The sequence below is a fragment of the Ranitomeya variabilis genome, chromosome 2 (genome assembly GCF_051348905.1).
Source record: "Ranitomeya variabilis isolate aRanVar5 chromosome 2, aRanVar5.hap1, whole genome shotgun sequence".
Classification (NCBI taxonomy): domain Eukaryota; kingdom Metazoa; phylum Chordata; class Amphibia; order Anura; family Dendrobatidae; genus Ranitomeya; species Ranitomeya variabilis.
In genome coordinates this window covers 738,660,364-738,674,819 of record NC_135233.1, presented here as the reverse complement: position 1 = coordinate 738,674,819, position 14,456 = coordinate 738,660,364, and the positions used below count along the sequence as shown (strand labels likewise).

At 43.5% G+C, this 14,456-nt stretch overlaps 1 protein-coding gene across 1 annotated transcript in view; it reads left to right on the top strand.

The window, feature by feature from the left end:
- The window catches only part of CRYBG1 (crystallin beta-gamma domain containing 1), a 481,728-nt gene that overhangs the window by 167,954 nt on the left and 299,318 nt on the right, over positions 1-14,456 (top strand). The window lies entirely within an intron of this gene.

The following is a 14,456-nucleotide window of genomic DNA, read 5'->3' as shown; positions in this document are numbered from 1 at the left end:
CTTAATTCCTGCAGTACTCGAGGGTGTATCCCATCCGGGCTCGGAGATTTGTCAATTTTAGTGATTTTTAGACGCTGCCGTACTTCCTGCTGGGTTAAGCAGGTGACACTTAATGGGGAATTTTTGTTATCACTGATCATATTGTTTGCCATGGAATTTTCTTGTGTAAATACTGATGAAAAAAAGTCATTTAGCATATTGGCCTTTTTCTCATCCTCATCCACCATTTCACCCAGACGATTTTTAAGGGGGCCAACACTATCATTTTTTAGTTTCTTACTATTTACGTAGTTAAAGAATATTTTGGAATTATTTTTACTCTCTCTGGCAATGAGTCTCTCTGTCTCAATCTTTGCTGCCCTGATTTGCTTTTTACAGAATTTATTTAATTTTCTGTTTTTATTTAATGACTCATCACTACATACTTCCTTTAATTCTCTAAATGCTTTCTTTTTGTCCCTTATTGCGCCCCTTACAGCTCTATTTAGCCATATTGGTTTCCTCCTATTTCTAGTATGTTTATTCCCATACGGTATATACTGTGCACAGGTCCATGAAAACTTATTATTTTGTGATCACTATTCCCCAAGTGACCCCCAACCCTTATATTTGATATGCTGTCTGGCCTGTTGGTTAATATTAGGTCTATCAGTGCTCCCCTTCTTGTTGGGTCCTGAACCAGTTGTGAAAGGTAATTGTCTCTCATAGTTGTCAAAAACCGATTACCTTTGCTGGAACTGCAGGTTTCTGTTCCCCAATCTATTTCAGGGTAGTTGAAGTCCCCCATAATAATGACTTCTCCTTGAGTCGCTGCTTCATCTATTTGCTTTATGAGGATATTCTCCATTGGTTCCATTATTTTTGGAGACTTATAACAAATCCCTATCAGTAATTTATTATTTTTTCCCCCTCCCCTTATCTCCACCCACAGGGACTCTACATTTTCATTATATTCACCTATATTATCACGCAGGATGGGTTTTAAGGATGATTTTACATACAGACACACCCCTCCCCCTCGCTTATCCATTCGGTCATTTCTGAACAGACTATAGCCCTGTAAGTTAACAGCCCAGTCATGGCTCTCATCCAGCCACGTCTCAGATATCCCCACCATGTCATAATTATGCTCCAACAACATTAATTCTATTTCCTCCATTTTGCTGGCGAGGCTTCTGGCATTAGTATACATGCACTTTATGTATCTCTCTGTACCTCTATTCTTTCTTAAATTATTAATTGTTCTAACCCCACCCCCCATGCCACCGCCACCCCCAACTTCCTTATTTGTGCCCAGGTCTCTATCTGCACTATCTTCCCCTCCTATAAAATTAATACCCTCCCCCCCATTCCCTAGTTTAAACACTCCTCCAACCTTCTAGCCATTTTCTCCCCCAGAACAGCTGAACCTTCCCCATTGAGGTGCAGCCCGTCCCTAGCGTAGAGCCTGTAGCCAACTGAGAAGTCGGCCCAGTTCTGCAGGAACCCAAACCCCTCCTTCCTACACCAATTCTTGAGCCACTTATTAACCTTCCTAATCTCCCATTGCCTCTCTGGCGTGGCATGTGGTACAGGCAGTATTTCGGAAAATACCACGTTGGAGGTCCTTGCTTTCAGCTTGCAGCCTAATTCCCTGAAATCGTTTTTAAGGACCTTCCACCTACCTCTAACTTTGTCATTTGTGCCAATGTGCACCATGACCGCTGGGTCCTCACCAGCCCCTCCCAGTAATCTGTCAACCCGATCAGCGATGTGTCGGACTCGAGCGCCAGATAGGCAGCACACCGTTTGACGATCCCGGTGTTTGTGAGATATTGCCCTATCTGTTCCCCTAATAAGTGAGTCCCCCACTACCAGCACCTGTCTGACCTGCCCTGCTCTCCTATATCCCTCCTTACTGTAGCAGTTACTCCTCTGGCTTTCAGAGGACATGCCTGGCTGCAGCAGTGCTACCCCTGTACTGGCACCCTCCTCATCTGCCAACTTAGCAAACTTATTGGGGTGTGCCAGATCAGGACTAGCCTCCCTGACACTCTTCCCTCTACCCGGCCTTTTAACTGTCACCCAGCTTGCTGCCTCACTGTCCTGCAGCTCCATCCTACCCCCCCCTCATCTATCCCATTGAACGTCTGCTCAGTGAGCAGAAGACTCCTTTCCATATTGTCAATGGGTCTCAGTGTTGCCAGCTGCACATTTAGATTCAGAATCTGGGTTTCCAAATGCACAACATGCTCACATCTCGCACAGCAGTATGTACCCTCGACCGGCTGCTCAAGGATTGCATACATGTGGCAAGATGTACGCTGGATGGCATTAACAATAGTGGAGCACATTTCCTAATGGGGATTACACCAGACAGAAAAGTTAGATAAAAAATGAATGCAAAGTATCAATAAAACACAGACAGCAATTCAGTAATTCCTCCCTTGGAAACTCCCTGAATCCAAAGTCACTGAATCATAAGTCACACACTTACCGCCGTTCGCACTTACACTCAGGTTACACTCAGCTCGTTCGCACTCACTAAGCTGAAGATTTAACCCCTTAATCCCATTGGACGTACTATCCCGTCATGGTGACCTGGGACTTAATTCCCAGTGACGGGATAGTACGTCCAGTGCGATCAGCCGCGCTCACGGGGGGAGCGCGGCCGGGTGTCAGCTGACTATCGCAGCTGACATTCGGCACTATGTGCCAGGAGCCGTCATGGACCGCCCCTGGCACAATAACCCCCGGCACACTGCGATCAAACATGATCGCAGTGTTCCGGTGGTATAGGGAAGCATCGCGCAGGGAGGGGGCTCCCTGTGGCCTTCCCTGAGACCCTCGGAGCAACGCGATGTGATCGCGTTGCTCAGAGGGTCTCTTACCTCCTCCTCCCTGCAGGCCCGAATCCAAAATGGCCGTGGGGCTGCATCCGGGTCCTGCAGGGAGGTGGCTTACCAGCGCCTGCTCAGAGCAGGCGCCGGTAAGCCTCCCAGCTGTGCATGTCAGATCGCTGATCTGACACAGTGCACAGCAAAGTGTCAGATCAGCGATCTGTCACTTTACTGTAATGTTTCCCCCTGGGGCAAAGTAAAAAAAGTTAAAAACAAAAAAATTTACATGTGTAAAAAAAAAAATAAAAAAAAAAATTCCTAAATAAATAATTAAAAAAAAAAATTGTTCCAATAAATACATTCCTTTATCTAAATAAAAAAAAACAATAAAAGTACACATATTTAGTATCGCCGCATCTGTAACGACCCGACCTAAAAAACTGTCCCACTAGTTAACCCCTTCAGTGAACACCGTAAAAAAAACAACGAGGCAAACAACAACGCTTTATTATCATACCGCCAAACAAAAAGTGGAATAACACGCGATCAAAAAGACGGATTTAAATAACCATGGTACCGCTGAAAACGTCATCTTGTCCTGCAAAAAACGAGCCGCCATACAGCATCATCAGCGAAAATATAAAAAAGTAATAGTCCTCAGAATAAAGCGATGCAAAAATAATTATTTTTTCTATAAAATAGTTTTTATCGTATAAAAGCGCCAAAACATAAAAATAGATATAAATGAGGTATCGCTGTAATCGTACTAACCCAAAGAATAAAACTGCCTTATCCATTTTACAGAACGCGGAACGGTATAAATGCCCCCCCCCCAAAGAAATTCATGAATAGCTGTTTTTTGGTCATACTGCCTCTCATGGTCATACTGCCATGTGCTGGTTATCAAAAATAGAAGATACCCCTTGTCCTTTTTTATTATTATTTATAGAACAGGCACAGGCTGATGAATACTTCCATCAGTGGCTCTTGTTATAAGTGACAGCAGGCGTAGGCTGATGAGAGTGTTACTCTCTCCATCAGCCGACGACTGTAACATTTTTACCGCTAGTCACAGTGCTGGCTCACGTTGTTATGTGACAGCATGGGAACCGCAGAGCCCAGAGGTGTACCTAGGTTTTCTGACACCTGGGACAGGAATTCAGTTTGCCCCCCCCCCTCAGCACATACGCGATTTGTACACTTAGTCACGCGCCAACGAGCTGCTCTCCCTAATCCTCTCAATGTTCAGTGAAAAACTGAGAGAAGCAGGAAGAGCACCTCATTGTCACATGACAGCAAATATGAAAATCACACATGAGTGAAGTGGCCATGTGATGACTGCTGGAACCTGAAAGCAGAGCTTGATCCTGACAGTTAGGATATTACACGTTGTTAGGACTGGCTACAGGGCTTCATTTTATAATTAAAGGGTGCATCCAGGTTTGAGATGAAAGTCTGCAGTCATTCTGTCAGGCTTCTGAATTCTCACAGCGCAAGCACTGCACACTTTTAGGATTCTCCCTTGCCGGTGGCCAGAGTGGACGTCATGACAGCACAAGTATGTGATTTGTATACTTCTGGCCACATTCCAACTAGACGTGTCTGACCTCAGTCAATTTATTTTCATTGAATGAGGCCACACATGTCTAGTCAGCAAGTGACCGCATGTATGCAAATTGCCATCAGAGAATTATGATAGCAGTGTGCACTTTGAGAATTCAGAAGTCTGCAGTCACATAGTATGACTGCAGACTCATCACAACCTTGGACATCCCCTTTAATGTTCCTAACATAAGTAAAAATATGAGAATTAGTATCACACAAAAAAACACATTTACATCCAGGTACCTGATGGATGACATTGTTTCTGGAGTCACCTCTTTCTTTTCATCTTCATCTTGTCCAGATGCCATGATGACTCTTCTCATCCACCGGCAGAACAGCTGACTCCTAGACCGGGGGGCGGCAGAATGCAGCCTCAGGGGGAGACACTGCGGACCGCGGCATTAGGCGGCCCAACTGCGCCCCACCTGCCGGCTGCACCCAAGGCACATGCCCCGGCTGCCCCCCCTAGATGTGCCTCTGGCAGAGCCTGTGTTTGCCGCACTGTCATGCAGATGACAGCATGGCAAACAACGGATGTTTGTGCCCCCCATTCATCTGAAAGTATCGTTCTGGTACACGAACCAAACTTTTTTAGATGTTCATCCGAACCCGATGGACTCGAACATCCACAGGTTTGTCACAATGTTAGATGTAAAGAGCAATATACACAAATGAAAGGAAAAAAATAATATATGTAGCCTATGGGAAGAGTAAGGGTATGTGCACACGTCAGGATTTCTTGCAGAAATTTTCCTGACAAAATCCGGACATTTCTGCCAGATATCCGCATGCGTTTTTTTACACGGTTTTTATGCGTATTTTTTGCGTTTTGTTTTCCTGACACTCCAATTTCATGGGAAATCCGCCAAAAATCCGCAAAAATAATGAACATGTTGCTTCTTTTTCCGGAATGCGTCTTTTTTTGCGGAAAAAAACGCAACATTTGCACAAAAAATGCGGAATACATTCTAAATGATAGGATGCATAATGTATGCATTTTTTTATGCGGAATTATAGCGTTTTTATTGGGGAAATCCGCAAAAAAAACGCAAAAATTCCTGAAGAAATCCTGACGTGTGCACATTCCCTAATAGACAGATTAAATGCCCAGTGGTAATAATGCAGCCTCAGCTGGAGAAACAACGCACCATGCAGTTTTTGTTGCATTCTTTTCAGGCAGTGTTTCGCTTTTGCATATGCAAATGTGTTTTTTAGCTGTAAAAGCTGTAATAAATCTACATGTGTAATTCAACCTTTGACTGTGCTCATGAATTACATCTCTGGATGCAGGTTTCCAAAATTACAGCAAAACTGCAGCTTTTTTTGCCAAAACTTTACAAATAGCAAATAATGCACAGTGCAATACAGACTATGCGCTTACTCCGTTTCTGTTGTTATTTTGATATTTTGACGTGACTCTAGCTTTAGATTACACTTCTGTCTGGCTCATTGGATTTGTTGTCTGGCTGTAATTGGCCTGTCTGTACACCAGAGATCTTTAGTTTACGATAAGTTAGTGGAAGGTAATAGGGGATACCTGGGTCTATATGACATACAATTGCATACTTTGGGGGTAAAAAAAAATCAGATTATTTGTTTCAAATCTTTCCTTCTATATATGGTAGACAAACAAAAAAAAGTATGAGCAGAGCTACAATTCTCATTTCACCAATATAATGCAAAAATACAAAAATTGTGATTCCTTTTTGCCCCAGGAAAAGCCCACTAAAATATAAGCTGATGGACGGAAGGTCAGGGATAGGCCATTGGTATTATAACAATTGTTTTCTATGATTTGCTTCATTTTTCTCCAAATATACTCTTTGTTTATTGATTGCTATCCTGGTTTTTCAATAATCCTCATTCTTTATTTGTCATACATAACTTATTAGCAAAAAAAGAATTAAAAATATTTTACAATGATGGTACGTAAAAATCATGACTTACAGGGTTTCGATGGAGCACAATACTAATCGTTCTGGTTCAGAAAATCTTTTTAATATTCTGGAAACAAATGTTCCCATTAACTAACAGCAAGCTGAGAAGTTGATATTGAGGGATTAAAAACAATCTAGATTAAAAATGTGCTGAAGTTTTCACTGTACAATGATCAAGCGTAATTTGCATAAAAATGAAAAAATTAATGACCCCTCTAAATATTTATTCTCTTTTTTAAGCCCCAAATACATAATTATTTTAGGGTCAGTTAGTGCCAACTTAAAATTTGTATATTATTTATGTGTCATTCACTGAACTTCCAGCCTTTTCGGTATTCTTGATCGCCATCTAGTGTTTTTTTTTTTCCTGTAGTTAATTGTAGTTACACGTCAAGATCACTAGGTGGTATCATTGACTAGAAACTAAGTGGAAAATGTTTTGAACCATTTGGTGAATCAGCAACTTGTCAATTATTCAGGACTGTCAACATAATTGTCTTCTTATTTCCTAGTTGCGTTGATTGGCTATGTGGTTTTTATAACGTTACTAATTCCATGAGCAGAACGGAATATAACAGCTAAAATATTTGGATCTGGCTTAATAAAGTACATGCCACTCTCTACATTGAATTATCTGGGGGAAAGGAAAAACACTTATTTTATGTGCAGTTTTGAATTATATGGTGACCAAGGTTCTGACACTTGTTTTTGCTGCATCACACTTGCTTTCATTCTATATGGAGCACTGTAGCAAGGTGGTCCTACCATAATTGTCAACTACCTTTGGCTTTTTCTGTGATTGCAGAACTGCTTTGCCATTCACGCCCTGAGAGCCTCTGGCTGTTGAAACGAAACTATGCTAGAAATTGTAGTTATGAAACAGCTGGAGGGACACATGATGGTAACCCTCAACTTACTGAACACAAGAGATTGAGCGATGGGAAGTCATTATGTTCAAACTCAAGGGTATAGCTTTTACAAGGGCCAGTATACCAGTCGTTTTAAAGAGCTGTTCACACTGGCGAACACATTTGTTAATAAAATTGCTCTGTTGCTTGTCAGTAGCACATCACTGGTGAGCTGCTCACAATGAGGATTTAATGGCCCACATGGTCAATCCAGTCAGCCAACAAACAAATATTCCGTTCCTTAGAATACGCCCACATGAATCGACAATTTTCAGTACTGCTCCAACTCAGATTGGAGGGTATCTCCTGTATCTAGCCCTCTTCAGGTCACCCACAAAGTATCAATTAAATTCAGATCTAGTTTTTGGCTGGGCCATTCCAAAACATTGATCTTCTTCTGGCAAAGCCATATTTTTGTTGATTTGGAGAGATGCTAAGGATCATTGTTATGATAAAATGTAAAAATCCTCTTGATCTTCTGCTTATTAGTAGAGGCCTGAAGGTTTTATTGCAAAATTGATTGATATTTGGAACTGTTCATAAATCCGTCCGCCATGACTAAAGCGCAAGCTCCATCTGCCAAATGCCCCAAAATATTATGCTGTCTCCTCCATGCTTCACTGTGAGTATGGTGATATTTTGGTGATGCGCAGACTACTTTTGGAATCATGGCCAAAAAGTTTAACCTTGGTCTCATCAGAAGATAACCTGTTTCCCCACATGCTTTTGGCAAACTTGATGTAGGTTTTGTCAAAACATAGCTGGGCTTGGACGTTTTTCGATGTAAGAAAAGGCTTTTGTTTAAGCACCTTGCACGACAGGACAAACATATGTAGAATATGATAGATTGTTGTCACGTGCAGTAAACAACTAGTACTTGCCAGGAAATCCTGCAGCTTCTTTAATGTTACTGCAAGCCTCTTTGCAGCTTCCCGGATTCATTTTCTTCTTGTCTTTTCAGCAATTTTTGAGGGACATCTAGTTCTAGGTAATGTCAATATTGTTCCAAATTTAAGCCACTGTATTTACAGTATTACATGGTATATCAAAGGACTTTTATGTATCCTTCTTCTGACTGATAACTTTCAACAATTAAATCATTTTGCTGTGTTGTAAGCTGTTTACGGACCATGGCTTTTGCTTTAAAATATACATAAGAAAAGGCCAGGAAAATCCTGCTAGATCAGCTAAACTTTCTATGGAGTTAATCAGAATCACTGTAAATGTGATTGGCGAATTCTGAACAGAACAACATTCCCAATTATTTAGAAGGTGTTCTGACTTATGAAACTACATTATTTTAGTTTTTTTATTTTTACTTTCAAAGACAAAATAATTTTAGTTTGTTTCTCAATGAATTTATACAGATTATGGGTGACATTAAAGGTGGACAAAGTTCTGAATTGATGCTTCTTGGTATGGATTTTTTTACACAAAAGCCTTGCGATTTTTTTTATAGGGTTGTGTAGACTATTTATATCAACTGTAGAAAACTGTTTTGAGTCTTGAAAATGTTATTCATTGCTGATATATAAAAACAAACTCCATGTGGATGCCATATGAATTGCATATGAATGACAGTGTTTTCTGGATTAACCCCTTTCTGTCATTGGACGTACTATTCCGTCCATATGGGGGGCCCTACTTCCCAAGGACGGAATAGTACGTCCAGCGCGATCAGCCGCGCTCACGGGGGGGAGCGCGGCCGATTGCGGCTGGGTGTCAGCTGACTATCGCAGCTGACATCCGGCACTATGTGCCAGGAGTGGTCACGGACCGCCCCGGCACACTGCGATCAAACATGATCGCAGTGTGCCGGTGGTACAGGGAAGCATCGCGCAGGGAGGGGGCTCCCTGCGTGCTTCCCTGAGACCCCCGGAGCAATGCGATGTGATCGCGTTGCTCCGAGGGTCTCCTACCTCCTTCCTCCCTGCAGCAGGCCCAGATCCAAAATGGCCACGGCATCTGGGTCCTGCAGGGAGGTGGCTTCACTGCGCCTGCTCAGAGAAGGCGCCGGGAAGCCTCCAGGAGCTGTGCACGTCAGATCGCTGATCTGACACAGTGCACAGCAAAGTGTCAGATCGGCGATCTTACACTATAACATGATTCCCCCCGCTGGGGCAATGTTATAGTGTAAAAAAAAAATATATTCACACAGGGGAAAAAAAAAAATATATATATATATATATATACAGTGGGGCAAAAAAGTATTTAGTCAGTCAGCAATAGTGCAAGTTCCACCACTTAAAAAGATGAGAGGCGTCTGTAATTTACATCATAGGTAGACCTCAACTATGGGAGACAAACTGAGAAAAAAAAATCCAGAAAATCACATTGTCTGTTTTTTTATCATTTTATTTGCATTTTATGGTGGAAAATAAGTATTTGGTCAGAAACAAACAATCAAGATTTCTGGCTCTCACAGACCTGTAACTTCTTCTTTAAGAGTCTCCTCTTTCCTCCACTCATTACCTGTAGTAATGGCACCTGTTTAAACTTGTTAGCAGTATAAAAAGACACCTGTGCACACCCTCAAACAGTCTGACTCCAAACTCCACTATGGTGAAGACCAAAGAGCTGTCAAAGGACACCAGAAACAAAATTGTAGCCCTGCACCAGGCTGGGAAGACTGGATCTGCAATAGCCAACCAGCTTGGAGTGAAGAAATCAACAGTGGGAGCAATAATTAGAAAATGGAAGACATACAAGACCACTGATAATCTCCCTCGATCTGGGGCTCCACGCAAAATCCCACCCCGTGGGGTCAGAATGATCACAAGAACGGTGAGCAAAAATCCCAGAACCACGCGGGGGGACCTAGTGAATGAACTGCAGAGAGCTGGGACCAATGTAACAAGGCCTACCATAAGTAACACACTACGCCACCATGGACTCAGATCCTGCAGTGCCAGACGTGTCCCACTGCTTAAGCCAGTACATGTCCGGGCCCGTCTGAAGTTTGCTAGAGAGCATTTGGATGATCCAGAGGAGTTTTGGGAGAATGTCCTATGGTCTGATGAAACCAAACTGGAACTGTTTGGTAGAAACACAACTTGTCGTGTTTTGTTGTGAATTTGCTTTTTGCTCCCTCTAGTGGTTACTAGTTTTTTGACTCTGGTTTTTCTGTCATTCCTTTTATCCGCACCTGGGTTGTTAGTTAGGGGTGTTGCTATATAAGCTCCCTGGACCTTCAGTTCTATGCCTGGCAACGTAGTTATCAGAGCTAGTCTGCTGTGCTCTTGTCTACTGATCCTGGTTCCAGTTATATCAGCTAAGTCTGCCTTTTGCTTTTTGCTATTTGTTTTGGTATTCTTAAAGATGGAGTTATCTTGTCAGCTATTTCTCCGGATCTGCGACGTGTGTTGCAGAGATTTCAGGCTGATAGGCCTGAGTCTTGTCCACCTGACAGACTGTTTGTCCCGGATAAGTGGACCAGCAGAGTCATTTCCGAGGTTCATTCCTCGGTGTTGGCAGGTCACCCGGGAATTTTTGGCACCAGAGATCTGGTGGCCAGGTCCTTTTGGTGGCCTTCCTTGTCAAGGGATGTGCGGTCATTTGTGCAGTCCTGTGGGACTTGTGCTCGAGCTAAGCCTTGCTGTTCTCGTGCCAGCGGTTTGCTCTTGCCCTTGCCTGTCCCGAAGAGACCTTGGACACATATCTCCATGGATTTCATTTCTGATCTTCCGCTATCTCAGGGCATGTCCGTTATCTGGGTGATATGTGATCGCTTCTCCAAGATGGTCCATTTGGTTCCTTTGCCTAAGCTGCCTTCCTCTTCCGATCTGGTTCCTGTGTTTTTCCAGAACGTGGTTCGTTTGCACGGCATCCCTGAGAATATTGTGTCAGACAGAGGATCCCAGTTCGTTTCCAGGTTCTGGCGATCCTTTTGTAGTAGGATGGGCATTGATTTGTCGTTTTCGTCTGCTTTCCATCCTCAGACTAATGGACAGACGGAGCGAACCAATCAGACTTTGGAGGCTTATTTGAGGTGTTTTGTCTCTGCTGATCAGGACGATTGGGTGACATTCTTGCCGTTGGCTGAGTTTGCCCTTAATAATCGGGCTAGTTCCGCCACCTTGGTTTCGCCTTTTTTCTGCAACTCTGGTTTCCATCCTCGCTTTTCTTCGGGTCATGTGGAGCCTTCTGACTGTCCTGGGGTGGATTCTGTGGTGGATAGGTTGCAGCAGATCTGGAATCATGTGGTGGACAACTTGAAGTTGTCACAGGAGAAGGCTCAGCGCTTTGCCAACCGCCGCCGCGGTGTGGGTCCCCGACTACGCGTTGGGGATTTGGTATGGCTTTCTTCCCGCTTTGTTCCTATGAAGGTCTCCTCTCCCAAATTTAAACCTCGTTTTATTGGGCCTTACAAGATATTGGAAATCCTTAATCCTGTATCTTTTCGTCTGGATCTTCCTGTGTCGTTTGCTATTCACAATGTATTTCATAGGTCCTTGTTGCGGCGGTACATTGTGCCTGTAGTTCCTTCTGCTGAGCCTCCTGCTCCGGTGTTGGTTGAGGGCGAGTTGGAGTACGTGGTGGAGAAGATCTTGGATTCTCGCCTCTCAAGGCGGAGGCTTCAGTACCTGGTCAAGTGGAAGGGCTATGGTCAGGAGGATAATTCCTGGGTGGTCGCCTCTGATGTTCATGCGGCCGATTTAGTTCGTGCCTTTCATGCCGCTCATCCTGATCGCCCTGGTGGTCGTGGTGAGGGTTCGGTGACCCCTCACTAAGGGGGGGGTACTGTTGTGAATTTGCTTTTTGCTCCCTCTAGTGGTTACTAGTTTTTTGACTCTGGTTTTTCTGTCATTCCTTTTATCCGCACCTGGGTCGTTAGTTAGGGGTGTGTTGTGAATTTGGATTCTGGGCTCCCCCGGTGGCTACTGGTGGAATTGAACTTGTGACATCATCTTCCCTGTTCACCTGTTCTGATTAGATCTGGGTGTCGCTATATAACCTGGCTTCTCTGTTAGATGCTTGCCGGTCAACAATGTTATCAGAAGCCTCTCTGTGCTTGTTCCTGCTCCCAGACATCTACTAGATAAGTTGGACATTCGTCCATGTTTTGTTTTTGTATTTTGGTTCCAGTTTACAGCTGCAGTTTCGTTACTGTGTCTGGAAAGCTCTTGTTGATCAGGAATTGCCACTCTGGTATTATGAGTTAATGCCAGAGTCCTAAAGTAATTTCTGGATGTGTTTTGTTAGGGTTTTCTACTGACCATGAAAGTATGCTTTCTGTCTTCTGCTATCTAGAAAGCGGACCTCAAATTTGCTAAAACTATTTTCCTGCTGCGTTTGTTGTTTCATCTCATATCACCGCCAATATATGTGGGGGGCCTCTGTCTCCTTTTTGGGCATTTCTCTAGAGGTGAGTCAGGTCTTATATTTCCCTCTGCTAGCATTATTTAGTTCTCCGGCCGGCGCTGGGCATATAGGGATAAAAAGTAGGACATGCTACCTGGCTACTTCTAGATGATGCGGTAGGTTTAGTTCATGGTCAGTATAGTTACATCTTCCAAGAGCTTGTTCCTATTGAGGCTTATGCTAGTTCTCTGGCCATGGAGATCATGACAGTTTGACCGGCCCACTAAAGGGTTAAAATCCTTGGCTGAGAAAGGAGAGAAATAAGAAGTCTGCTGAAAATTTTTTTTTTTTTTTTTTTTTTTTCTCTAGTAGTTAGTGTGCTCTTAATTGGATCACTTGCCAGTCTGTCTATGCTGCAGTCTTTCTTTTTTTTCTCTCTCCTTCTAATCTTTGAATGGCTCTATGTTCACCTGTCTATAATGGATCTACAGAGTGTAACTGCAGGTTTGAATAATCTCGCCACGAAAGTGCAAAGTTTGCAGGATTTTATTGTTCATGCTCCGGTATCAGAGCCGAGAATTCCTTTGCCGGAATTCTTCTCAGGGAATAGATCTAGCTTTCAGAATTTTAGAAATAATTGTAAGTTATTTTTGTCCCTGAAATCTCGTTCTGCTGGAGACCCTGCACAGCAGGTTGGGATTGTGATTTCCTTGCTCCGCGGCGACCCTCAAGATTGGGCTTTTGCATTGGCACCAGGGGATCCTGCGTTGCGCAATGTGGATGCGTTTTTTCTGGCCTTGGGCTTGCTGTATGAGGAACCTCATTTGGAACTTCAGGCAGAAAAAACTTTGATGTCCCTATCGCAGGGGCAAGATGAAGCTGAAATTTACTGCCAAAAATTCCGTAAATGGTCTGTGCTTACTCAGTGGAATGAGTGTGCCTTGGCGGCTACTTTCAGAGAGGGTCTTTCTGATGCCATTAAGGATGTTATGGTGGGGTTCCCTGTGCCTGCAAGTCTGAATGAGTCCATGACAATGGCCATTCAGATCGATAGGCGTCTGCGGGAGCGCAAACCAGTGCACCATCTGGCGGTGTCCACTGAGAAGACGCCAGAAAACATGCAGTGTGATAGAATTCTGTCCAGAAGCGAGCGGCAGAATTTTAGACGGAAAAATGGGTTGTGTTTCTATTGTGGGGATTCTACTCATGTTATATCAGCATGCTTTAAGCGTACTAAAAAGCTTGATAAATCCGTTCCCATTGGCACTTTACAGTCTAAATTTATTTTGTCTGTGACCCTGATTTGCTCTTTGTCATCTATTACTACGGACGCCTATATCGACTCTGGCGCCGCTTTGAGTCTTATGGATTGGTCCTTTGCCAATCGTTGTGGGTATGATTTAGAGCCTTTGGAGACTCTTATTCCTCTGAAGGGGATTGACTCCACCCCATTGGCTAATAATAAACCACAATACTGGACACAAGTGACTATGTGTATTAATCCGGATCACCAGGAGACTATTCGTTTTCTGGTGCTGTATAATCTACATGATGATTTGGTGCTGGGATTGCCATGGCTGCAGTCTCACAACCCAGTCCTTGACTGGAGAGCTATGTCTGTGTTGAGCTGGGGATGTAAGGGGACTCATGGGGACGTACCTTTGGTGTCCATTTCATCATCTATTCCCTCTGAAATCCCTGAGTTCCTGTCTGATTATCGTGACGTCTTTGAAGAACCCAAGCTGGGTTCACTACCTCCGCACCGTGAGTGCGATTGTGCTATAGATTTAATTCCGGGTAGTAAATACCCAAAGGGTCGTTTATTTAATCTGTCTGTGCCTGAACATACTGCTATGCGAGAATATATAAAGGAGTCCTTGGAAAAG